Here is a 25,051-nt window from a genome sequence, read left to right as displayed (position 1 = left end):
TGACAGTTGGACCAACACTCAGAGGAGCACTGGCCCGGGGGGGTAAAATAATGATGACCCTCAGGAGCACGACTCCCAAGGGAAAAGAAAAGGCTAGGTGGCAAATGGTAAAACCAATGTTGGGCATTGCTGGAGAAGCTTTACTTAAGGCGAACTGTCAAGGGGTTCCCATTATAGCCCAACCGCGTAAGGGACGCAAAATCCGGGAACATAACACCGATATGACGGAAACTAGGGCGGCAAGAGTGGAACAAAACACCAGGCATAAGGCCGAGCCTTCCACCCTTTACCAAGTATATAGATGCATTAATTAAGTAAGATATATTGTGATATCCCAACAAGTAAATAAAAGTTCCAACAAGGAATGGCTCCAATCTTCCACCTGCAACTAACAACGCTATAAGAAGGGCTGAGCAAAGCGGTAACATAGCCAATCAACGGTTTGCTAGGATATGGTGGGTTAGAGGTTGAACATGGCAATTTGGGTGGCTGACAAGCAAGTGGTAGGCATCGTAGCATTGGCATGGCAAAAGAGCGAGCAAACTAGCATAGCAAAGATAGTAGTGATTTCGAGGGTATGATCATCTTGCCTGAAATCCCGCAAGGAAGAAGAACGAGTCCATGAAGAAGACAAACGGACGTAGTCGAACGGATCCTCACAAACGCGACGTTATCGGAACCAACCCGAAGAAGCAATCACCGGAAAAGAAGCACACAACATAGTAAATAACCAACACATCAACATGGCATGATGCACAAACGAGTATGATGCATGTCCGGATTAAAGAGGCATGGCATGGCAAAGTGCACAATCAGTTCTACAAATTAAGTGGAGATCAATATGCAACGAGTTGCATATTGACGAAACACCACAACAAGTTATTTAGTTTGATCTCGTTTATGTACCCCAACAATATTAAATGTTGATTAACATGGCAAGAGGTGAAGCACAACGAAACTACCTATCTAGGCAAGTTTAAATGAGGCCGGAAGTAACGAACAACAATTCCGGAAACTCCCCATATGCATATTTTAGATTAGGTCCTGTTCTGCCCTAAACACAATTTTAGAGTTGTTTAATGCAAATAAAGGTCACCATGATAAACTAGGCAAAATTCTACCCCATTTACATATAAAGTTTATTAAAATTGGAGTTACGGTTATTTAGTTATGAAATAAAGCATTTTAGCACGGCATAGGAGCAAATTAATGCAAACAGCATTTTTATCATCTCAAACATAGATGAAAGTTGGATATTATTAATCTACACAAAATTCTGAGCAAGTTTTATATATAACTTATTTTAATCCGATGCACGGTTAGTGAGTTATTAAATGCATGAAGTTGAAGGACTTTTCTGTAAAACAGTTAATTCACTGGATAAAGGCTAAAATCACAGATCTGTAAAAAAGCAAATCGGGCCGAAATATGCTGGGCCAGCAGTGCACAGGAGAGGGATCTGGAGGGGGCTGCTCACTTCGGCCCAAGGCCCAGATCTGTTGAGAGGGAGGCCGGTTTGAAGGGGAGGCAGAGGTGGGCGCTGGGCCAGCTGGAGCCTGGCGCGGCTGGGCTGGGCTTCGCGCGCGGCTGGAGGAGAGGCAGCCCAGGCGCGCGCTAGGTCTTGGCGCTGGCAGGACGAGGCGGGCGCTCCCTGGATCGAAGCAGAGGCGCTGGGGCGTGCTTGTTCCCGAGCAGAACGAGTGGGGCGCCGGCGCGGCTTGAAGCAGGAGTTTGGCGGCGAGGAAGAGATGGAGGCGCAGGGGATGGAGGGGCGCGGAGCCAGGCGCGACCACACCCTCCTCGAACAAGAACTTCTCGATGCAGGGGAAGCAGACGTCGGAGCGGCGGAGCTTGCTGCTGGCGACGCGGGATCCGGGCGAAGAGGGCCTTGGCGCGACGCGGGTGACATGGCGGCGCGAACAGGGCGACTTGGCGCTGCTGCGCTGGCGCGGCGTGCGAGGCTGAGGCCACCGGAAGGAGCAGGTCAGGCGCTGCACGAAGCACCAAGGGGCGGCCATGGCGTGGAGCTCCTGGGTCCTTGCGTTCCCTGCGAGAGAGAGAGGGAGCAAGGAGATGAGAGGGAGAGAGAGAAAGGGAAGGGAAGGGAGAAGAGGCACGGGCGCAGGAGGGAGGCGCGGGGTCGCGAGGCCAAGGCAGGGGAACGGCGAGGCGGAGGGCGCCGGGAACGGGGCAGATTTGGCGAGGGGAGGCGGATCAGAGGCAAACCGGCGGCGTCCGGATCCTCTTGGCAGCCTTGCCGTTCGTCCATGGAGGTCCCCTGTCCAAAGGAAACGAGCAGAGGGATGAGCAGAGGGAGAGGAAAACAGAGAGGGAAAAGAAGGGGAAGGGAAACGGGGGAAAAGAGACGGCGGCGAGGGGCTCTGGCCTGGTGCAGTGCCACGCGGGAAGGAGGGCGCCGGATCCATCGGACCGGGTCGAGGCAAGGGGCTCCATGGATGTGGTCGGAGGCTACAAGGTGGAGGCCGAGAGGAATTTTTGGATTGGGGGCTCGGGCATCTGGAACGAGGAGGAGGGAGAGCGCTGGTTGGGTGGAGAAGGATCGGGAGGGGATCCCGAGAGGGTTTGGTCGGGTGGCGGCGGAGGGAACGGGAGGATGGGACAAGGCGCCTAGGATCTAGGGTTGGATATATATATAGGTAGGGGATGGTAGGGACTAATCCGGTCCGTCCGATTATAATCGGGCGGTCGTAAATAAATAGGTTAGATAGCCCGAATAATAAAACGAAGATATTTTGTAGATGTTTGGGGATGATCCGGACACAGCGGTAACGACTGTCCGAGTCGGGTCCGGGACAGCTTTCGGGCGCTCGCGAGGAGGGTCGCGGGCTGACGAGAGAGGTTAGGTAGGGCATGGTGGTGAGTAGTGACTGTGTAGACGGTCTCGAGCTGAGAGAAGAGAAGAGAGGGAGGCCCGACGACTATTTCCGGAGACCGAAAACGTCCGACGTTTTGACCGGCTACTATTGCCGCTATATTTATCCGTTGGGGCGTCAAACGAACTCCGATTGCGATGAAACTGGACAGGCGGTCTGTCTACACTATAATAAGACCACACACCAAATTTCAACCCAATCCGAGAACATTTTCCGGCCACTTATAAAATAATATTTCGGACATGCCGCGGGCGCGTGCAAGTGTGTCTGGGCTCAGAACGGACAACGGACGGAACGAGGAGACCGGGACGGATGCAAGTTTTGAAAACATGATGATGCAATGCACATGATGACATGATGAAATGCAACACGCAAGCAATGACAACGCAACAACAGCGAATAACTGCATGACACCTGGCACATCGGTCTCGGGGCGTTACAACACTCCACCACTACGAGAGGATCTCGTCCCGAGATCTAGGATGGCACCGGAGGGAAAAGAAGAGGAAGAGGAGAGGTAAAACCAAGTTGCTTCTTTGACCAATGAGTGAAACCAAAGAACCTTGAGAGGTTGAACAAAATGAAATGAAGAAAACAACGAAGATGAGCAAAGTTGAAAACACTCCGTTAGAAAAGAGGAGCAAGGGATACAACGAGAACCAATAGGTTTAGTGATAAGATAGATATTGAAACCACTCCGGTTAGAACTGGATAGAGAAAGGATAAGATTGATATAATTTGGGCAGCACTCCGACTGTAAATGGAAGGAATTGAACATGAACTTGACAAGATGGGAGGATACATGATGAAATCAACAACACACTGCCTCCGGAATTGAAAGAATGGCACAAGGGGTAAGAAACATTACAAACCGCACTCCGGTTGAGAAGGGAGGCAAAACTTGATAAGATGAGAGAACTCGAATGAGAACACGAAACTCCGGCTAAACGGATAAGCAAGGAAAATTACATGATAATTTACAAGATGAGATGATGGGTCGAAGAGAGTAACATCACAATGCCTCCGGAACAAAAGAATAGAAGATAGATCACTGGAATAACAGAATGTAGGAGAAAATGCAAACTTCTGCCACAAATGGGCTCGAAAGCACCCTTCCAAGAAGGTTACAACGGGGTTGTTGGGAAAAACTAACAACGAAACGAATAAGCTTGTAGTGGGCTTATGGAAAACATCTCAAAATTATGAGGTGACAACCGGCCACTAACGGAAACAATTTGCTTGCTTGAGATCAACGAAGAGATGAAAACTTCTTCCACCAAGATGATAAAGAGATAACTTGGATCATTGGCAAGCACCACAAATAGCAACATTCCCAATGGAAGGCTTCTAGGTGAAATATGACACAAGATAACTCCAACAACGAGGTTGATGGGTTTAAAATACCTCATTCTTAACAACATGTGAATCACAAAACATGAACTCAAATTATCAAGAATGACATAATACCACCTTCAAAGATTCAGAAGAAAGAATTGCACTCCGGAAAGGAAGATGATGAAAGCTTGAACTCCTCAAAACAAAACATGTGTTGAGCACCATGTTTATTTTTGAGTATAGCTTGGCTGATCTTAACTTCAAGAGAAATCTTGAAGAACAATTGAAGAATGAAAAGAATCCTTGACGAACCACCATGTAGAGCCTCCATGAAGAACTCCGGTAATAAAAGGATGATAAAAAGAAAGAGAAGTTGAAAACACAAGATGAAGCCTTGCGATGATTTAGATGGAGCTTCGCGACGAGATAATGTGGAAAACTTAGAACTCCGAAAGAAAGATGAACAACAAGCAGCCAAGAATTTATTCCTCCTGAACAAACTCTGAAGGAAAGGATTAATCACTTGGATGAAACCAGAATAAGAATTATGTTATGCGTATCCTTCACCAATTTAAATTGATGACAAGCAACGGATTTGGCATACCACTTATTCTTGTAGAAAGGATTAAGAGAGATATGGCGTAAACTTGAGAAGGTCTTCAACGAACCACCGGTAGGATTTGGAAAGAACGAATGAATTGATATGATAACAAAGAAAGAGAACTCTTGAACGAACCACCGTAAGAATTGAAATTGAACGTAGCAAATGCACAAATCACCGGGAAGAATTGCAAAATGAATGAAGATACTTTAGGGTATTTAGATACATGAGAACGAAGAGAGCACGAGCCGATTAAAGATCACTTGAACAAGGCACCAGTAAGATCGGAGAATGATAAATGCAAACTGAGAATGATTAAATCTGAAATAATGGCCTTCAGAGAATCAAACTGAAAAGACTCCTGAATTTGCACCGGATGGATAAAAAGAATTCTCACGATCAAAACAATTATGAGAGGATGGCAACAAGCTAGCACCATGAATCTTGAAGAGAATAGAGCAAGATTAAAGAGAAACTCTTCTTCGGTCTTCAAATGATGAGAATGACAACGAGAAACACCACCAAGAATTATTTAGACACTCCGAAAGAATCAAAACGAAGAGGTTGAGCCAACGATGAAAATAATTGTGAAAGATCTAGGAGATGGCATTTGACTGATGATAACTCATTCTTACGTCAAACTTCGAAAAGAATTTTAAGGACATCTCCGGGAGAATTAGAAGAGTCAGGTAAGATCCTGGGAAAAGACCTGTGGGTTAGGGTCCACTCAAAAGAACACCGTTGAAAAGATTTAAAAGAGATGTTGCACCGGTTGAGTTAAATGGCTTGAATGAGGGAACATCCTCGAAAGAACTTGAACGAAAGTAGAGTGGAAACACGAATCTTCGAGATATCTTGAGCACTCCGGAACAATAGAATAGCGAGAAATGAATAAATATGAGGAGCACCGTCAAGAGAAGGTATTTGAGACGAGAAAAAGGGGATATAATCGACAAATCTTGACTTGAATCCACCGGAGAAGAGAAAGGAATGAGGAATGACGAACTTGAAGCTCCATTAGAATCTTCATGAGAATCACCGGATAAGAACATTGACGGAAAAGAATGGAGAAACTTCCCATCACTAAAATGGATACTCGATTAAGAAATCTGAGTCCTTGAAGAAAAAGGGGTGGGAGGGCGGGAAAACAAAAACAACTTGGGACGGATGAAACAAACACCGTTGAGAGAACTGAGAGGTGATCTTGCGAATGTTGAAATGATCGAATCCACTTGAAGAGAAAGACGCTGGTTGAAAAGGATTGACATGACAATCTCGATTATCGAGAAGGATTGGTATTCACATCGAAGTATGAGAACACCATTTCGGAAAGGTATGGAATCAACACTTGACATTGAAGCAACTCGAATACCACAACTCAAAACAAAAACAAAGGACTGGCTTGCAGAATAAGCCGGAACAAACATATGATAGAGATTTCGTTCGAAGTTTTCGTGGTGGGGCCTACACGGGCTCGATCGTACAACACCATCATGTACAAGGCAGTGCACATGACATACGAAGCGTCCCCGAGTCGGCATAGCCAAGGACTCTTTAAGACACAACGAGACCACTGTAAAATCAACCATGAATAGGCGGACCACTAGACGTCGAACCCCAATTTCATATCATACATCCGTCGGAAAGATATCCTAAGAGCTACTTGAATTCCCACCTATGAAACTCCCGAAATTTTCCGGTTATGCAATCAGGTGTTGGGGATACAGGGGAAGCATAATATCTCACCCAAACTAGCAAATCCTACATCCAGCTGTATCCATCCTTCAACACATAACCAAGAAACCTTCGGAAATCGTCTACCTCAACCTTCAAAAAGCATCCGTTATACAAGTTATGGCAATACTCCCGAACTCCCGCCCCAGTACTGGGTGGCGTCGAGGTTATCTCACCAACGAACTGCATAAAAGAGATTTTCGATGTCGGCGTACTAAACTCAGGTATTCCAGAATTGCAACGATAAAATTATGATGACAACACCTCAGAGCTCAACTCCCCGGGACACTTCCACTAAACCCCTGACAGGAGGCACCAAGACAATGTTCTCATCATAAAACCATCGGAACGATTCCAAGATACCCGCGTGATCCTAAAAAAATTTAGTGAAATTTGAGAAGAGAAGAGTCAAAACTCTACGTCATGATGCCTCACCAGAGCGACGAAGGGACTGGGGAGTAAAAAGAATTCCTAAACTCTCCGATATATAATTCCTAAATGACTCAAAACATTTTTCTAGACTCAAACTCGGCCGCTAAAAACGATCAAGCAGTGGGGCTCCTAAGGTCGGGGAAGGCTCTGATACCAACTTGTAACACCCTCGATGCGACTATATCTCCCACGTGTCGAGGCACGACTTAGAGGCATAATCGCATTGAAGGCATATGTCGCAAGTGAGGTAATCTTCACACAACCCATGTAATACAATAAGGGAAAGAGATACATAGTTGGCTTACAATCGCCACTTCACACAAATACATGAATAAAGCATTACAACAACCAAATACAATCAGGGCCCGACTACGGAGCCTAAATAAAAGAAGAACCCCAAATGCGACAAAGGTCCCCGATCGACCCCAACTGGGCTCCACTACTGATCAACTAAAACGAAACAACACAAAGGGCAAGATCTTCATCGAGCTCCTCCTGAGCTTGGTTGCGTCAACTGCACAAACTCATCGGCACCTGCAAACTGGTTTTGGAAGTATCTGTGAGCCACGGGGACTCAGCAATCTCGCACCCGCGAGATCAAGACTATTTAAGCTTATGGGTAAGGTAAAGGTATGAGGTGGAGCTGCAGCAAGCGACTAGCATATATGGTGGCTAACATACGCAAATGAGAGCGAGAAGAGAAGGCAAAGCACGGTCGATAAAAGTATGATCAAGAAGTGATCCTGGACTACCTACGTCAAGCATAACTCCAACACCGTGTTCACTTCCCGGACTCCGCCGGAAAGAGACCATCACGGTTACACACACGGTTGATGTATTTTAATTAAGGTCAACTTCGGGTTTTCTACAACCGGACGTTAACAAATTCCCATCTGCCCATAACCGCGGGACACGGCTTTCGAAAGTTCAAATCCCTGCAGGGGTGTCCCAACTTAGCCCATCACAAGCTCTCACGGTCAACGAAGGAATAGACCTCCACCCGAGACATTCCGATCAGACTCGGTATCCCGGTACAACAAGACATTTCGACAGGGTAAAACTAAACCAGCAACACCGCCCGAATGTGCCGACAAATCCCGATAGGAGCTGCACATATCTCTTTCTCAGGGCACACTCAGATTGTCTTAGGTACGGGTAGGCCAACCCAGAGTTGCCCCTGGTGGTCACCGGTAGCTGACAGTTGGACCAACACTCAGAGGAGCACTGGCCCGGGGGGGGGGGTAAAATAATGATGACCCTCAGGAGCGCGACTCCCAAGGGAAAAGAAAAGGCTAGGTGGCAAATGGTAAAACCAATGTTGGGCATTGCTGGAGAAGCTTTACTTAAGGCGAACTGTCAAGGGGTTCCCATTATAGCCCAACCGCGTAAGGGATGCAAAATCCGGGAACATAACACCGATATGACGGAAACTAGGGCGGCAAGAGTGGAACAAAACACCAGGCATAAGGCCGAGCCTTCCACCCTTTACCAAGTATATAGATGCATTAATTAAGTAAGATATATTGTGATATCCCAACAAGTAAATAAAAGTTCCAACAAGGAACGGCTCCAATCTTCCACCTGCAACTAACAACGCTATAAGAAGGGCTGAGCAAAGCGGTAACATAGCCAATCAACGGTTTGCTAGGATATGGTGGGTTAGAGGTTGAACATGGCAATTTGGGTGGCTGACAAGCAAGTGGTAGGCATCGTAGCATTGGCATGGCAAAAGAGCGAGCAAACTAGCATAGCAAAGATAGTAGTGATTTCGAGGGTATGATCATCTTGCCTGAAATCCCGCAAGGAAGAAGAACGAGTCCATGAAGAAGACAAACGGACGTAGTCGAACGGATCCTCACAAACGCGACGTTATCGGAACCAACCCGAAGAAGCAATCACCGGAAAAGAAGCACACAACATAGTAAATAACCAACACATCAACATGGCATGATGCACAAACGAGTATGATGCATGTCCGGATTAAAGAGGCATGGCATGGCAAAGTGCACAATCAGTTCTACAAATTAAGTGGAGATCAATATGCAACGAGTTGCATATTGACGAAACACCACAACAAGTTATTTAGTTTGATCTCGTTTATGTACCCCAACAATATTAAATGTTGATTAACATGGCAAGAGGTGAAGCACAACGAAACTACCTATCTAGGCAAGTTTAAATGAGGCCGGAAGTAACGAACAACAATTCCGGAAACTCCCCATATGCATATTTTAGATTAGGTCCTGTTCTGCCCTAAACACAATTTTAGAGTTGTTTAAATGCAAATAAAGGTCACCATGATAAACTAGGCAAAATTCTACCCCATTTACATATAAAGTTTATTAAAATTGGAGTTACGGTTATTTAGTTATGAAATAAAGCATTTTAGCATGGCATAGGAGCAAATTAATGCAAACAGCATTTTTATCATCTCAAACATAGATGAAAGTTGGATATTATTAATCTACACAAAATCCTGAGCAAGTTTTATATATAACTTATTTTAATCCGATGCACGGTTAGTGAGTTATTAAATGCATGAAGTTGAAGGACTTTTCTGTAAAACAGTTAATTCACTGGATAAAGGCTAAAATCACAGATCTGTAAAAAAACAAATCGGGCCGAAATATGCTGGGCCAGCAGTGCACAGGAGAGGGATCTGGAGGGGGCTGCTCACTTCGGCCCAAGGCCCAGATCTGTTGAGAGGGAGGCCGGTTTGAAGGGGAGGCAGAGGTGGGCGCTGGGCCAGCTGGAGCCTGGCGCGGCTGGGCTGGGCTTCGCACGCGGCTGGAGGAGAGGCAGCCCAGGCGCGCGCTAGGTCTTGGCGCTGGCAGGACGAGGCGGGCGCTCCCTGGATCGAAGCAGAGGCGCTGGGGCGTGCTTGTTCCCGAGCAGAACGAGTGGGGCGCCGGCGCGGCTTGAAGCAGGAGTTCGGCGGCGAGGAAGAGATGGAGGCGCAGGGGATGGAGGGGCGCGGAGCCAGGCGCGACCACACCCTCCTCGAACAAGAACTTCTCGATGCAGGGGAAGCAGACGTCGGAGCGGCGGAGCTTGCTGCTGGCGACGCGGGATCCGGGCGAAGAGGGCCTTGGCGCGACGCGGGTGACATGGCGGCGCGAACAGGGCGACTTGGCGCTGCTGCGCTGGCGCGGCGCGCGAGGCTGAGGCCACCGGAAGGAGCAGGTCAGGCGTTGCACGAAGCACCAAGGGGCGGCCATGGCGTGGAGCTCCTGGGTCCTTGCGTTCCCTGCGAGAGAGAGAGGGAGCAAGGAGATGAGAGGGAGAGAGAGAAAGGGAAGGGAAGGGAGAAGAGGCACGGGCGCAGGAGGGAGGCGCGGGGTCGCGAGGCCAAGGCAGGGGAACAGCGAGGCGGAGGGCGCCGGGAACGGGGCAGATTTGGCGAGGGGAGGCGGATCAGAGGCAAACCGGCGGCGTCCGGATCCTCTTGGCAGCCTTGCCGTTCGTCCATGGAGGTCCCCTGTCCAAAGGAAACGAGCAGAGGGATGAGCAGAGGGAGAGGAAAACAGAGAGGGAAAAGAAGGGGAAGGGAAATGGGGGAAAAGAGACGGCGGCGAGGGGCTCTGGCCTGGTGCAGTGCCACGCGGGAAGGAGGGCGCCGGATCCACCGGACCGGGTCGAGGCAAGGGGCGCCATGGATGTGGTCGGAGGCTACAAGGTGGAGGCCGAGAGGAATTTTTGGATTGGGGGCTCGGGCATCTGGAACGAGGAGGAGGGAGAGCGCTGGTTGGGTGGAGAAGGATCGGGAGGGGATCCCGAGAGGGTTTGGTCGGGTGGCGGCGGAGGGAACGGGAGGATGGGACAAGGCGCCTAGGATCTAGGGTTGGATATATATATAGGTAGGGGATGGTAGGGACTAATCCGGTCCGTCCGATTATAATCGGGCGGTCGTAAATAAATAGGTTAGATAGCCCGAATAATAAAACGAAGATATTTTGTAGATGTTTGGGGATGATCCGGACACAGCGGTAACGACTGTCCGAGTCGGGTCCGGGACAGCTTTCGGGCGCTCGCGAGGAGGGTCGCGGGCTGACGAGAGAGGTTAGGTAGGGCATGGTGGTGAGTAGTGACTGTGTAGACGGTCTCGAGCTGAGAGAAGAGAAGAGAGGGAGGCCCGACGACTATTTCCGGAGACCGAAAACGTCCGACGTTTTGACCGGCTACTATTGCCGCTATATTTATCCGTTGGGGCGTCAAACGAACTCCGATTGCGATGAAACTGGACAGGCGGTCTGTCTACACTATAATAAGACCACACACCAAATTTCAACCCAATCCGAGAACATTTTCCGGCCACTTATAAAATAATATTTCGGACATGCCGCGGGCGCGTGCAAGTGTGTCTGGGCTCAGAACGGACAACGGACGGAACGAGGAGACCGAGACGGATGCAAGTTTTGAAAACATGATGATGCAATGCACATGATGACATGATGAAATGCAACACGCAAGCAATGACAACGCAACAACAGCGAATAACTGCATGACACCTGGCACATCGGTCTCGGGGCGTTACACTCACCTAGGAGGAAGCGAGGAAGTTGGAGCCGGGTCCTGGCCGGTTCCGCCAACCACACAACGAACTCCGGCAGTACCTCTGCCGAGTGGGAGCACTTCCTAGGGGGTCGCGCGGCCGTAGCACGCCCCCAGCAACGACCTGCTGCCCGTCACCATGCGGGAGATCAGCTCCACGGCCGCGAGGAGCCACCATGGGAGTCGTAGGGTGTTTACGGGGACGGCCTCGACCGCGCTTGGGCGGGGGAGGCTCGGGCTCCACCTGGCGGGCCTTTCCTTTCTCCGTGGCTGAGAACCTCTTTGGCAGAGCCATGAAGAAGAAGGAGAAGCAAGAGGGGATGGAACGGAAGGGCAGGTACCGTCCCGTACTTATAGCCAGAGGAGGCCAACCGCCGGCCTCCACGATCACAGGTAATCATGACCCGCTTTGCATGCAGGGACTTGTCAGTTCGTGTAGTTGCCGAGGCGTCATGGAGGAGCGGAGCCGCCCACGACCAACCAACCGCCACGCGGCGCCCGAGGCCGCAGGCTGTTAGGGCCGCGGCACTTCACACTTGCCCCTTCGCTTCTCTGCTCAGCCAAGTTCGGGCGCGCCTTGGGCCCGGGGGCTACTATCGGCGTCCTGGGAACGGGGGTCCCCAGACTTGCCTGCCTGCGGCCTGCGGCGTGGCTCAAGGGGCGGCCCAGCATGGCCCATCTTCATCAGCACGAGCTCAAGACCCTCGCGAGGGGCCAAGCCTCGCGGGGTGGATGACAGGGAGCTTCCTCAGGCACGACCTCGTCAGGCTGGCTCGCGAGGAGGCGGAGAGATCAAGGCGGGGTACCTCACGAGGTGCCCATGACGCAAGCCATGACGACCAAGGGCGCCAGGCGGGCGCTAGCCCGCGCAGTGTCCTCCTTTCCTCTTTGGTGCAAAGGGAGCAAGCGCAGGCAAGAGCATCAAGCAAACGCATCCGTTTCGGTGCAACAAGACCAAACCGTCGCAACGGCTGGAAGGAAGTCATTGTGGAGCCCAAGCCGGCGTTACCACCAGAGCCTTTGACAGGCGAGGACCAACTTTAGTCAGGATAAGTGTACTGGATGTTCCCCATCAAAATGGACAATTGTTGGCGCCCTTCCCGCTCAATATTTGGGAAGAGGCCCAGGGCCTTTGCCTATAAATAGGAATAGCCACCCACAAGGTAGGGGCATCATCTGAAAACTAGTAGGAAGAGTGAATGAACTCCCCATAACAGTTCATCGCAGCAGCCAAGAACAGACCCTCGCGAGGTTGTTCTTCCTTGTATTGTTCATCATCAGCCCAAGAGGCAATCCACCACACCACAAACTAGAGTAGGGTATTACACCACAATGGTGGCCCGAACTAGTATAAACCCTGTGTCTCTTGTGTTGTTCCTTTCATAGCTTAGATCCTAGCGAGGCGGCGTGGTGAAGGTAGGTAGAGGGCAAGATCTCCGCGTGCACCCCAGTGTTCGAACCTAGAGGGTCTGCCGGAACCCGAAATCCGACAGCTATGTAGCCCGTGGTACCTTCATGTGCATCCAAATACGGGCACGTATGTACATGGCCGGGAAACGGCCCTTTGTTAATGAGGAGGAATCCTAAAGATTCCGGTGAGTCTTCGAGTGGTTGAACATTCTCTCGCTGCATCATGACCGTTAGTTTTCGGCTTTCTCTACTGAGGTGCTCATCCGGAATAACCAGGGCACAATCGCAGTAGTTCTCCTTTGGCCGCCTTAGCCAATAATAACGGAACGTAAGGCGGCAAACCCAGGAGCCGGGCAAACCCAACATTTGACCAAAGACATGATTCAGAGCTGATGCTTATAAGGCCAAACTCATGACGCCGAACACTCCTGAAGGTATTCAGGCTTTATAACAGAATATGGGCTCAAGAATGCCCATTCATTATAAACCCTGTGTTTCCAGGTACGTGCGGTAATCTGTCGTGGCGAAATGCAAATAACGACAGTATCCTCTGTGGGCATGGAACCCATGGGATGGTTAAACAACAAGAGGCAATAAAAAAGGTTTACACAAGGGCTTAATCTAAAAAGTAACCTGTTGAACGGGGCCATGCTGCACGTCTGTGCCTTTGTCTCCATTGTGCCGTATCCTGGAAGGGTATCGCACGGACGTTGGCTGTGGAAAAAGGAAAACTCGTAGGAGAGTACAATGTAAGTATGCGATGGGTAGTGTAAGATGTTGGCCTGCCAATAAGGTTGAGCCAAGTGTGGGGCTGTATTAAATATTTATAGCCCCTGGTGTCCGCTATGGTATTACATATACGGTGCCCTGGTTTAATTTTATCTGGGCTACCAGACTCGTCTAACCGTGTCTGTGGTCTTAATGACCAGTCATGTTTTCTGATATTTGGAGGCCGCTTATAGTCCGGCCGCTAGGGCCATCGCGTGTTCCTCTGCGCGTGAAGAGCGCTCTGTGATTCCGCTAACGGTGATGACGCGACGTGGACCGGGCATCTTGAGTGTAAGGTTGCCATAGTGCGGCAATGCGTTGAAGCGGGCGAAGGCCGTTCTTCCAAGCAGTGCATGATAGCCGCTTTGGAAGGGTGCAATGGTGAAGAGTAGTTCTTCACTTCTGGTGTTGCCTGGGGAGCCAAATGCTACCTCCAGTACGACAAAGCCCCTGTCGTAGGCTTCAATGCCTGGTATCACCCCTTCAAAGGTGGTGTTGCTTTGGCTAATTCTGGATGGGTTTATCCTCATCCTACGGGCAGTGTCCTCGTATATTAGATTGAGACTACTACCGTCGTCCATGAGGACACGGGTGAGACGGTATCCCTCGATTATTGGGTCAAGCACCAAGGCCTCTGATCCTCCACGCTGAATACTAGTTCGGCCGTCCGTGTGATTGAAGGTGATCGGATAAGACGTCCAGTAGTTAGATGTGGGTACGATGGGCTCTATATCGTGCACGTCTCTGAGCGCATGTTCGTGCCCTATCGTGGATGTGTGAGTCGCGTGGATCATGTTTACTGTTTTAACCTCTGGCGGGAATTTTTTCTGTCCCCTAGTGTTCGGCTGGCGAGGTTCATCCTCGTCTTCACTTGGGGTTTCCCTCCCCTTGTGTTCGGCTTTTAATTTGCCGGCCTGCTTGAAGACCCATCATTCTCTATGCGTGTGGTTCGCAGGTTTCTTCGGGGTGCCATGAATTTGGCACAGTCTGCCCAGGACTCTGTTCAGACTGGACGGTCCCTCTTTACTGCCTTTAAATGGCTTCTTTTGCTGATCAGGTTGAGAGCCCCTGAATCCGGCATTGACCGTTGTGTTGTCCGGGCTCTCTTCCTTGTTTTGGAGTCTGTGTTTATTACGCCGTGGCTTCCCATTGCCATCCCTTATTTCGGATGTGCTGGGGTCGCTGGTGCCTTTATGGGCTAGCCAGCTATCTTCACCCGCGCAAAAGCGGGTCATAAGGCTTGTTAAGGCTGCCATTGTCCTTGGCTTTTCTTGGCCGAGGTGTCTGGCGAGCCATTTGTCGCGGATGCTGTGTTTGAATGCCGCTAAGGCTTCGACATCCGGACAATCGACAATTTGATTCTTCTTAGTGAGGAATCTGTTCCAAAGCTTGCGGGCGGACTCTCCGAGCTGTTGGATTATGTGACTTAGATCGTCCGCATCCGGAGGCTGGACATAAGTCCCTTGAAAATTGGCCCTGAAAGCGTCCTCGAGTTCCTCCCAACTCCCAATTGAATTTTCGGGGAGGCTTTTCAACCAGTGTCGAGCTAGTCCCTTCAACTTGAGGGGAAGGTATTTGATGGCATGGAGGTCATCCCAACAAGCCATGTGAATATGCAGGATAAAATCCTCGATCCAGACCCCTGGGTCTGTCGTTCCATCGTATGCCTCTGTGTTCACAGGTTTGAAACCTTGTGGGAATTCATGGTCCAGTACTTCTTCGGTGAAGCACAGGGGTTGAGCAGCCCCTCTGTATCTGGACGCACTGCGGCATGCAGTTGGCTGTTGCTGTGTCCGGAGCTTGTTCCGAACTGGTATTTGGTTTGTATGATCGTTCTGGTGACCATAGTCCCATGTCGGGGTGTGTCCTTTAGATCCGTAGATGGACCTGGCCGCACCGGCTTGCTTATCCAGATGCTCACTTAGATCGTGTGTGGCGTCAGTAGCCGTTCTGTTGCGGTTGTGAGGCGGTACGTCTGGTCTCCTGGTCATATTATTCTTTGGTGGAACGGCCTCGTCGTCGAATTCTGGCAGTAGCTTGCCCTTGGGATAGCTCTTTGTATGGCGATCATTGCCATATCTTTCTTCGGTGTCTAGCACTTTATTCCATCTACGATTGAGCATTTCCTGTGCGGCTTTGAGCCGTTGCTTCTGCTTCTTTAGACTTCTCGTTGTGGCCATAAGCTTTCTGTGGAGGTTGTCTCGTTCCACGCGTTCTTCCTGAATGATGAATGCATCATCGTCCGGACTGTGTTCTTGTCCTGGGGCCGTTTGATGGGCTCGTCCCTCTGGATCATTGTGATCGGGCGTCTGCTCCGAACTCGGTTCGGCGTGACATGGATCATCCTGCTCCATCGCTAGGTCCATGTGGCCGTTATTGCCTTCGGAGTTTGCTGGTATGTCGATCCCTCGTGCGCTCTTGTCACAATTTTTACTGTTGCTGGACTTTGAGCGGCGTCTGCGCCTTCATTTTGGCTTCTGCCCAGGGGTTTTATCTTCCGGATTGCCATCGTCGTCCTCCTTGGGCGTATCCACCATGTATATATCGTGTGAGGAGGTGGCCGTCCACCGCCCTGCGAGCGGTGGCTCCTGTACTTCTCCTGCATCATCGTCCATACCGTCGATGTCTTCGGAGTCGAAGTCCAGCACGTCTCTTAAATCATCGACCATGGCAATGAAGTGGGTGTTGGGTGGGCAGCGAATTCCTTCGTCGCCTGCTTCCCACTCGAGCCGGACATAGTTCGGCCCAGAGCCTCCTGACAAAGAGAGAGACTTTAATGAGTTCAGCATGTCGCCAAAGGGCGAGTGCTAGAAGATGTCCGCAGCGGTAAACTCCATTACCGGAGCCCAACCTGGCTCGGCTGGCTCGATGGTGTACGGACCGGGACCAACAACCGGATACGAGTCCGGGGGGGGGGGGGGGGGGGGGGTTATAGGCCTCCACAGAGGTGGGACCTGTGTTCGGCTCCTCCGCCGATGAGTGTGCGACCTGCAAGGCGAGGTCCACCCCTCCGTCCTTAGGCAACGCAACCTGCTCCGGATCTAGATCCGAGGCTACTGCGGGGGTGATATCCTGAGCTTCATCTGACAGCAGGTCTAAGCCGTGCTCATCGTGACTGTTCGGTGCTCCTGGTGCAAGCCCAAATCCGTCGAAGATCAAGTCTTTGTGAATATCCGCTATGTATTTCAAGTTTCCGAACCTAACCTGGTGGCCAGGGGCGTAGCTATCGATCTGCTCCAGATGGCCAAGCGAATTGGCCTGCAGTGCGAAGCCGCCGAACACGAAGATCTGTGCTGGGAGAAAAGTCTTGCCCTGGGCCATGTTGTTGACGATTGAAGGCGCCATCAGACCCTGCAACAACGACACAGAGGAACTCTCAATGAAAGCACCAATGTCGGTGTCAAAACCGGCGGATCTCGGGTAGGGGGTCCCGATCTGTGTGTCTAGGCTGATGGTAACAGGAAGCAAGGGACACAATGTTTACCCAGGTTCGGGCCCTCTCGATGGAGGTAAAACCCTACTTCCTGCTTGATTAATATTGAAGATATGAGTAGTACAAGAGTAGATCTACCACGAGATCGTATATGCTAAACCCTAAGAGCTAGCCTATGATGGTATGATTGTAATTGTGATCGTCCTTCTAAGGACCATCCTGTCCGGTTTATATAGACACCGGAGAGGGCTAGGGTTTACATGGAGTCGGTTACAAGGAAGGAAACACAATATCCGGATCGCCAAGCTTGCCTTCCACGCAAAGGAGAGTCCCATCCGGACACGGGACAGAGTCTTGAGTCTTGCATCTTCACGCTTCAATAGTCCGGACGATATATATAGTCCGACAGTCCGGATACCCCCTAATCCAGGACTCCCTCACCCCCATCTAGAGCAACATAGTTGTCGTCCTCTCCCTCGATGTCCTCATCGCCTTCGTCACTGGAGGCGTTCTCCTCCACCGAGTCATCCCCGTCCGACGGGTCCAGACTGAACCAAGGGGGAATGATGGCGCTGTCACCTGCGCGCTCCAGGAAGAAGACATCAACGTTGGCATAGTCGGCGAGGGCGGACGCCCGAATGGCGATGTTCTCACTCTCCGGCACCAGCTCCAGTAGCGCCTCCTGGCGGAAGGTCGCCAGCTGGGACATGCGCATGCCAGGATACCAGGCCTTGACGAACTCCGGCGCCTTGGCTGCACCAGCTCGCGCGGCACAGATCTTCCAGGCGTCACGCGCTGGACCGCCACCTCCAACCATTCGGCCGTCCGACTGGGAGTCCGCGGAATCGGACTACCCGGCCACAAGGCCTCCAAGAACTGAGACACGGCACGCTGAAGCCAGCGGAGCAGGCGGCGTGTCGGCTCAAGGCGCATCCTGATGGCCGCGAGGTGCTCACCCTTGGTCCGAGGTCGGTCCCGAGGAATCTCCTTGCCCTCACGCTAGCTCTCCTCGCGCTGAGCCTCGATGGCCATGCAAATGGCGATGGAGTGGCCCGGGAGGAACTCTGCACACAAGAAGACAAGGGCATTAGAAGATGGCCTCCGGCAGCAGCCGATGGCATGAAGTCAGAATAAAAGGAAAAGGGGCATATCATCGATCATGTCCTCGATAACGGAGTAGCCGCCATCTAGGAGCTTCTCCCTCTCGGCCCAGTCCGTGCGCTCAATCTCGAACTTGGCCCTAAGCTCCGCCTAGTCAGCCTCCAGCTTCTTGACCCGCTCCGTGTGCCGCACGACCTGGTCCGCCCGTCCTTCTCCAATTGGTCACGCATGGAGGCCGCCTGGTCACGCTCCTGCCTCATGACCCGGAGCTGACCTTCGAGATCCGCCACACGCTAGACCAACTGGGCAGCGGCCGCTGCAAAGCGAAAAATGAGCAAGCGGCATCAACTATCTACTTCAACAAAAACAAGCTGCCGGAGACGATCCGGCCCGACTGCTCTGCAGTCGGCCCGAATCTCGGGGGCTACACCCAGTGGGTGCGCTAGCGTGCCCCCAGTGGCGTAGCTAGCCCAACATGCCAGGGTGGTCCACCAATGCAAAATATTCACATAAATATATTTATTTATTATAAAAATATATTTTCTCTATGCTATATAGATTATGGGGAAATTCCAGGGTGGTCCATGGACCACCCTGTCCACCCCCTAGATACGCCACTGCGTGCCCCTACTAAAAGATGGCATACTTACTTCGGCTCTAAGCCGGCTCAGAAGTCCGGGTGGCGAGCGTCTGCTTCTGCACGTTGTACGCGGCCACCCGCATGTTGTGGAGGTCCTGCAACAACAGCAAGCGTTTCAACAAACAAACAAAGCGCCTTGGAGTTCCAACCCACCTGCTCAGCATCTGGCTCGGAACTCGGGGGCTACACCCAGAGGGTGCGCTGGTGCGCCCCCATGGAAAACTACAAGACGGAGAAACAAAAATAAAATATACATACCCGGACGGCTGACCGCGTCGCCAGCATGTTGTCCCTTACCTTCAGAATGGAGGCGTTCTAGGTGAGGAATCTGTCCTCCATCTCCCGCACCGCCAAGTTCAAGGCTGCGGGGCCGGCTTCCTCTACCCAGCTTGAGGAATCGACGCTCGTGGCCCCAGTGTCGGCCCTCCGCGAGTTCGAGGACGCGGCATCCAAGTGCCACCTTGGTTCCGACGCCGCTCGTGCCGCACGCTGGCGTGCAGGAGTGCACACCACTAGGGCCCGACCGGCCATCTAGCCGGTGCCGGCTGGTGGAGCCACCGGCTGGGTGGGCTCGCCGCCTCCTCGTCCGCAGGCAGCCAGCTCACGCTGGATCCCCTCCACCTTAGGAACGACGGTGTTGGGGACCTCTGGCTCCAGCGCCGAGTGGTCGGCCCCGGCCGCTCTAGGCGGCATCTGGTTTTCCGCCGCCTCCACCTCCGGCCGGTCGAGGGGGATGGTCTCCGGGACCTTGCCACCAGCCGGATCCGCTGTGCCCCTAGCATTGGCCTTCGCATGCGCCGAGGTTGCGGCCTCCGCCCTGGGCTTCCTCGCCGCCTCTGCCTCCGCCTCCGTCACGGCCCAGGCCTCCGCCTACGCCTCCGCCTGCGCGTCAGCCCCGCCTTCTCCGCGGCCTCATGCGCTTCGTGTGCCTCCCTCGCATTCCTCTCCTGTGCCTCCCAGAGGGCAGCAGCCGGATCCGGACGCGGAGCATCCGTAGAGCCGTCCGCTAGGTCCATCGGTGAGGGGGGTGAAGCCTGTGAGGTGGCAAAGGCCGTCCTGTTTGACAAGAGGGCAAAGGTAAGGAAAACGCCCCCCAAAAGAATGGAAACACAAAGTCAGAAAAGCAAATGCGCTTACCCGGACGAGAGCGGCAGGGGCTTGGGCCCCTTCCGGGTGGCAGCCACCTTCTGGGCCTCCTACCGCCTGGTGGTGTCCGCCTGTGTGGCTTTCTTAGGCGGATGGCTGCCATACCGCCCCGCCAAGCGGCGCTTGTGCCCAACCAGTGCAGTAGTAGGTCACGGCGTGGGGGATCTGGCTCCTGTTCCCGCACCTCCTCTAGGCAGGTGGCGCTCCTCGTCGCCTTCATCATCATTCGGCCACGCCTGGACGTTGCCGATTCCTTCACCGCCGCCTCCTGCGGAGCCGCCCGCTCCGGGGCCGCCTGACCCTCCGTCGCCTCCTACGGAGCCGCCTACCTTGGGGCCGCCATCCCCTCCGCCACCTCCTCTAGCGACCTCCTTGTCGCCGCCTTCTTCCATGGTGTCCGCTCCCAGCTCGGGGCCATCGACATCGCTGTCCTCGCGGTCCGACATCCACTCATGGCCAGGAGGCGGCGCGCCTTGGCCCGCAAAGCGATGCCACGAAAGCCGATTGGTCAAGTCAGAAGGACAAGGAATGTTAAGAAAGGAGCAGACAGATCTGGCACTTAACACAGGAGGAGGGTTGGCTTGGCTATAAGGCTCTTTGTTGATGCGCCACTCTGCCTCGTTGAGTTTGCAGTTGGTGATTTCGTTGACGTGGCGGGCCACCTCTACCCTCGGCATCTCCTTCATCTACATCCGTCACGGATCCCGGCGGCCGCTCATCTTGCAGATAAGGTGCGGTTGGAGCTGGAGCGGTGACACCTGGTGCATGATAAAGCCGGCCAGTAGGTCGGCCAGGTGGAGCCCCTCCCGGCTGGTCATCTCCTCCAGCTAGACGAGGACGCTGATGATGTTGGGCGGCAATGGGCGCTTGGGCGGCTGCTACTGCGAGTTGCCGCATGACCCAGCAGGCGGCCCGGGTGCGTAAGCCAATAGGTTGATGTAGTCTATGTTCCGGAGGTTCCAGACGTAGAAGTACGACCTCTGCCAGAGTTTGGCTAACTCGTGCAGAGGGATCGAAGGGAAGCGTGTGCCGCTTCCTGAGCGCCTCACGGCCATGCATGCCCCGCACGGGGCCAGCTTGTCCTTCACCGCCATACCAAGCTTGAGGTAGAAGAATCTACCCCAGAGCTCGATAGTCGGCAGAACACTGAGGTACCCCTCGCAGAAGGAGATGAAGGCGAAGAGGCACACCATCGTGTTGGGGGTGAGTTGGTGCGGCTGCAGTCGGTAGTAGTGCAAAAATTCCCTAAAGAAGCCGGAGGCCGAGAGTGCGAAGCCGCGGAGGAAGTGAGCGTGGAAGACCACGTACTCACCGGGCTCCGGCTGCGGAGAGATCTCTGGCGTGGGGAGAATGCACATGCCTACGTTGTTGGAGCGAGGTATCCTCCGCGTTGCATGGAGGAAGTCGATGTGATCATTGTGGATGGTGGATCCCAGCAACCCGCTTTTTGCCATGGCATGGGGACGACAAGGAAGAACTCACCGGAGAATAGGAAGACAATGGACGACATGGCAACAGAGAGAAGCAGTGAGGCCGCGGAAGTGACCGCGGTGGGGTATTTGCCGCGGCGGAGCAGAGACCTCAGCAAGGCGACGGCGGAGAAGAGAAGCAGCCGCGGCAGCACTCCGGTGAGGACGGGGTAGCACAAGAAGAGAGAGTGGGGAGTGGGCGCGTGAGTGTTCTGCTCCTCCTCCTCCTCCCTTCCCCCCACTTTATAACCGGAGGGGGCGAACCCGAGGCGACATGCGGGTGTGGGATTAACTGCTCCCCATACCGCGCATGATCCCGTGCTTTTTGCGCGTTTATGGCGTAGTTAAGGTGCCACGGAAGGGTAACCTCCCGCCTCGGCCGCAGCGGATCCGCGCCGGTCAAGGCCCTATAGCGGCAGGCCCCAGCCTACAGCAATGTCACGTCGCGCGCGTGGGCTGGCAGGTCGGCCTGGCCTGCGGGTGCCACGTGGTGCGCATTCGGCTGGCAGTGCCGCCCCGACTCCCGCCTATCGGTTCGAATTACACCAGGCGGCCGCGGACGTGCCCGACTCCTAGCGTCCGGCTCACTACAGCCGGACGGAGCACAAGGCGGAAGATTACTCATAGGGGAAACTGACGAGGCCCTCCGACTGCCAAACACCATAGAGCCTCACCAGCTTCGGGGACTACTGGCAGGGGGATAGACCCCGGGTAGCCACATCAGCCCATAACCAAATTTCAAAACATCAAGGCTTGCCAAGCCCCTCAGTCTGACTAGTTGCAAGGCCAGCCCCCTGGGCCTGCTGGAACCAGAGGTCCGCCTCCTAGAAGACGGTGGACCCCAAGAAGGCGGTGGACCCCAAGAGGGCGGCATGCTTCCGACAGGTGGCCTCAAGGAGCCGGCCGTTAAAAGGCGGCCCCTCGCCCCTTGAATTTTGCACCCACCTGCTATGACAAGACAGGGCATGGCTACAGTGCGACCTGCTGCCCCTGAGTCTAGGGTGGAACGTGGCCACAGTACGGGTGTACCAAGCGGACACCCCACGCCCGGCGCAGTACTGTAGCCATGCGACCCATGACATCACCTATGCCAGTGGGAGCCATGCTCCCACGATGGGTGGTCAGTACGGCCCGCAGATGGCGGGCCCCACCTGTCCGCGTATCTCCATAAGACGGCGAGTCTAGAGCAGGCGGCTGCAAGGGGAGGCCGACTCCCAGTAAGCGGCCATCCCTCCCCTTGGAGTCTGTGCGCCATTAACCTGAAGTGATGGGGAATGGCTACAGTAAACGCCCGCCAGGTGGCGGAACTGTAGCCATGCGCCCCCGGCCAAGCCTCCGTCATCAGGGTGAGGCTACAGTGTAACGTAGTCAGCCTGGCCCATAGGCGGCGGGCCCTACCTATCGGCTAGGTTCACGGCAGTCGGCGGGACCCACCAAGCAACGGGCCCCAATGGCCGGCGGAGAAGCCGGAGCCCAGAGACACTGACAACCGGGTCCTACACCCAGCCGGATTACCATTGTACCACTGGGGGTATGCCTATATAAACCCCCCAGGTTGAACCCATGCAAAGGGTTCACACTCCATTTCCCCCCACTCATAGCTAGGGAAGAGATAGAGCTAGCCTCGCCTTCTCCTTCCTCTAGCCGAAACAGCTCAAGGAGCACTCTTGTAGCTACCCCATTGATCATAGTCATCATGCGGAGACCCCACAGAGCAGGACTAGGGGTGTTATCTCCACGGAGAGCCCCAAAGCTGGGTAAGACTCATAGGCGTTCGAGGTCTCGCTCACTCCCGCTTCTAGAGCCCGGCAACGTACTCCTGTCCCCATCCATGATAAGCCATCCCTTGGCATATGTAGAGGAAATACCACGGCACTTGAAGAGGCACCTAAAAATGGAGCCCTCCCTCCGGCAAGGGCTGGGATCCACCATGCACCCTGGCCCTAAGGCCACAGGAGACGTGGGAGATCCGCGGCGCCGTCGACGGGAGGCAGAAACCTAGTTGCCTTTTCTTGGAGGAGGGACAAGCGGAGGATACACGATTTTAAAGTGAAGAATTTTTTTATAATTGTGGAGTGAAGGAACAAGTACGGGAAACTAATCATTTATTGATAGCGGAAATCGTGACCCAACTCGAGTCCATGAGTTAATTACACCTGAAGCCAGGAAAGTAGAATGTTCTCATTGCAAGGAGGGCAAGTTTTATCTATTCTTCTTGCAATTGAAAATCTTGCTTGCCTTCCTCGTAGCTACTTCCAAATGCCACACACGAAATGACACCAGAACTCAAAGTTTGGAATTATTTACTTGCATCAATCTCAAACTTAGAGCATCTCCAACAGCCGCATAAAAATTCCACGTCCAATAAAAGTTATAGCACGCCACTGTAGCACTTTTAATGCATCGGGACCAACATTGATTTAGCAGATGCCCAAAAACACGTGCCCAAAAAAGCACGTAGTGCAAATTGTGAAGCGCGCGCAATCCGGAGCCCAAAATATATATGCTTCACGTGATAGCATTTTTCAGCGCGTGCCAAAAACTTTGTAGCGCGCACAATATTTTACAGCAGCTGTTGGAGCTGTTGGGCGTCCTAAGATGATTTCTTAGTGCGCGGAGCTCTTTTTGGGCGCCTGTTGGAGATGCTCTCAATGTGGGTTCCTCCTTGGACTTCCCATTTATCCTGCATGTTTGAAGGGATTGCTGACATTTCTGGTATCCATCCCTAGAAAGAATCCAGAATGAGTTTAGTGGTAAACGATATTTTGCTAACGACGTTATCTAGAACACAACTTTTGATCACATCAATAACATGTTACTAGAAAAAAGAAACATAAATTATCTAAAAATAAATAAAGGACCAAGGAGGACACCATAGATCATGAATACTCGAGTAGCTTCTGCCAGCAACAATTTGTGCATGAAATAATTACTAACGAAAATGGTTTCATTTAAGGTACAATGTTATCAATCAATATACAACCATTACATATATGTTAGGCAATTCAGATAAATTCCATTCCAAATATTAATTGATAAATTGATGGAAGTCAAATCAAAGTTAGCTGAAAGAATGTCACTTTCAGAAAAGAGTTGCTTGAAATAAGTGTGCATGCGGCCTCTTCACTAATAACACCAAAATCAAACCAGTGAAAAAAGCAACAGTTGTGTGAAGGGTTTAATGATATCCCGATTTCCTTGAAAATGGATTTGGAACATTACCGCGGAATGCTAAAGGCCTCTAGGCAAATATTTGGATCTTTTCATTGGCCCTATAAGAAGACTTCCCAATTGTAGAATAGCATTCAGTATAAAAGTTCCAATGCAACCAATATTTTAGCAAGACATATACATCTGAGGATCTTGTTTCTTGTTTACTCTTTACAGTTTTCTGTTAGGGCATCTCCAATGGCAACCCACAAATTTCCTCCATCCAACTGTAGCCCAGATGCTGGAGGATGCCATCCAACCATAGCCGCATACATTTCAAACTCTTTTTCAACAAACCGGATGAAATTCATGCAAACACGGCCAGAT

At 52.3% G+C, this 25,051-nt stretch overlaps 1 pseudogene; it reads right to left on the bottom strand.

Moving 5' to 3' along the window:
* Positions 1 to 25,051, bottom strand: part of LOC123079001 (cytochrome P450 734A1-like) — a 117,624-nt pseudogene that overhangs the window by 69,831 nt on the left and 22,742 nt on the right.

This window comes from Triticum aestivum, chromosome 1B, assembly GCF_018294505.1.
Source record: "Triticum aestivum cultivar Chinese Spring chromosome 1B, IWGSC CS RefSeq v2.1, whole genome shotgun sequence".
Taxonomy (NCBI): domain Eukaryota; kingdom Viridiplantae; phylum Streptophyta; class Magnoliopsida; order Poales; family Poaceae; genus Triticum; species Triticum aestivum.
Note: the sequence above shows the minus strand (reverse complement) of the source record. Positions and strands in the feature narration are given on the sequence as shown.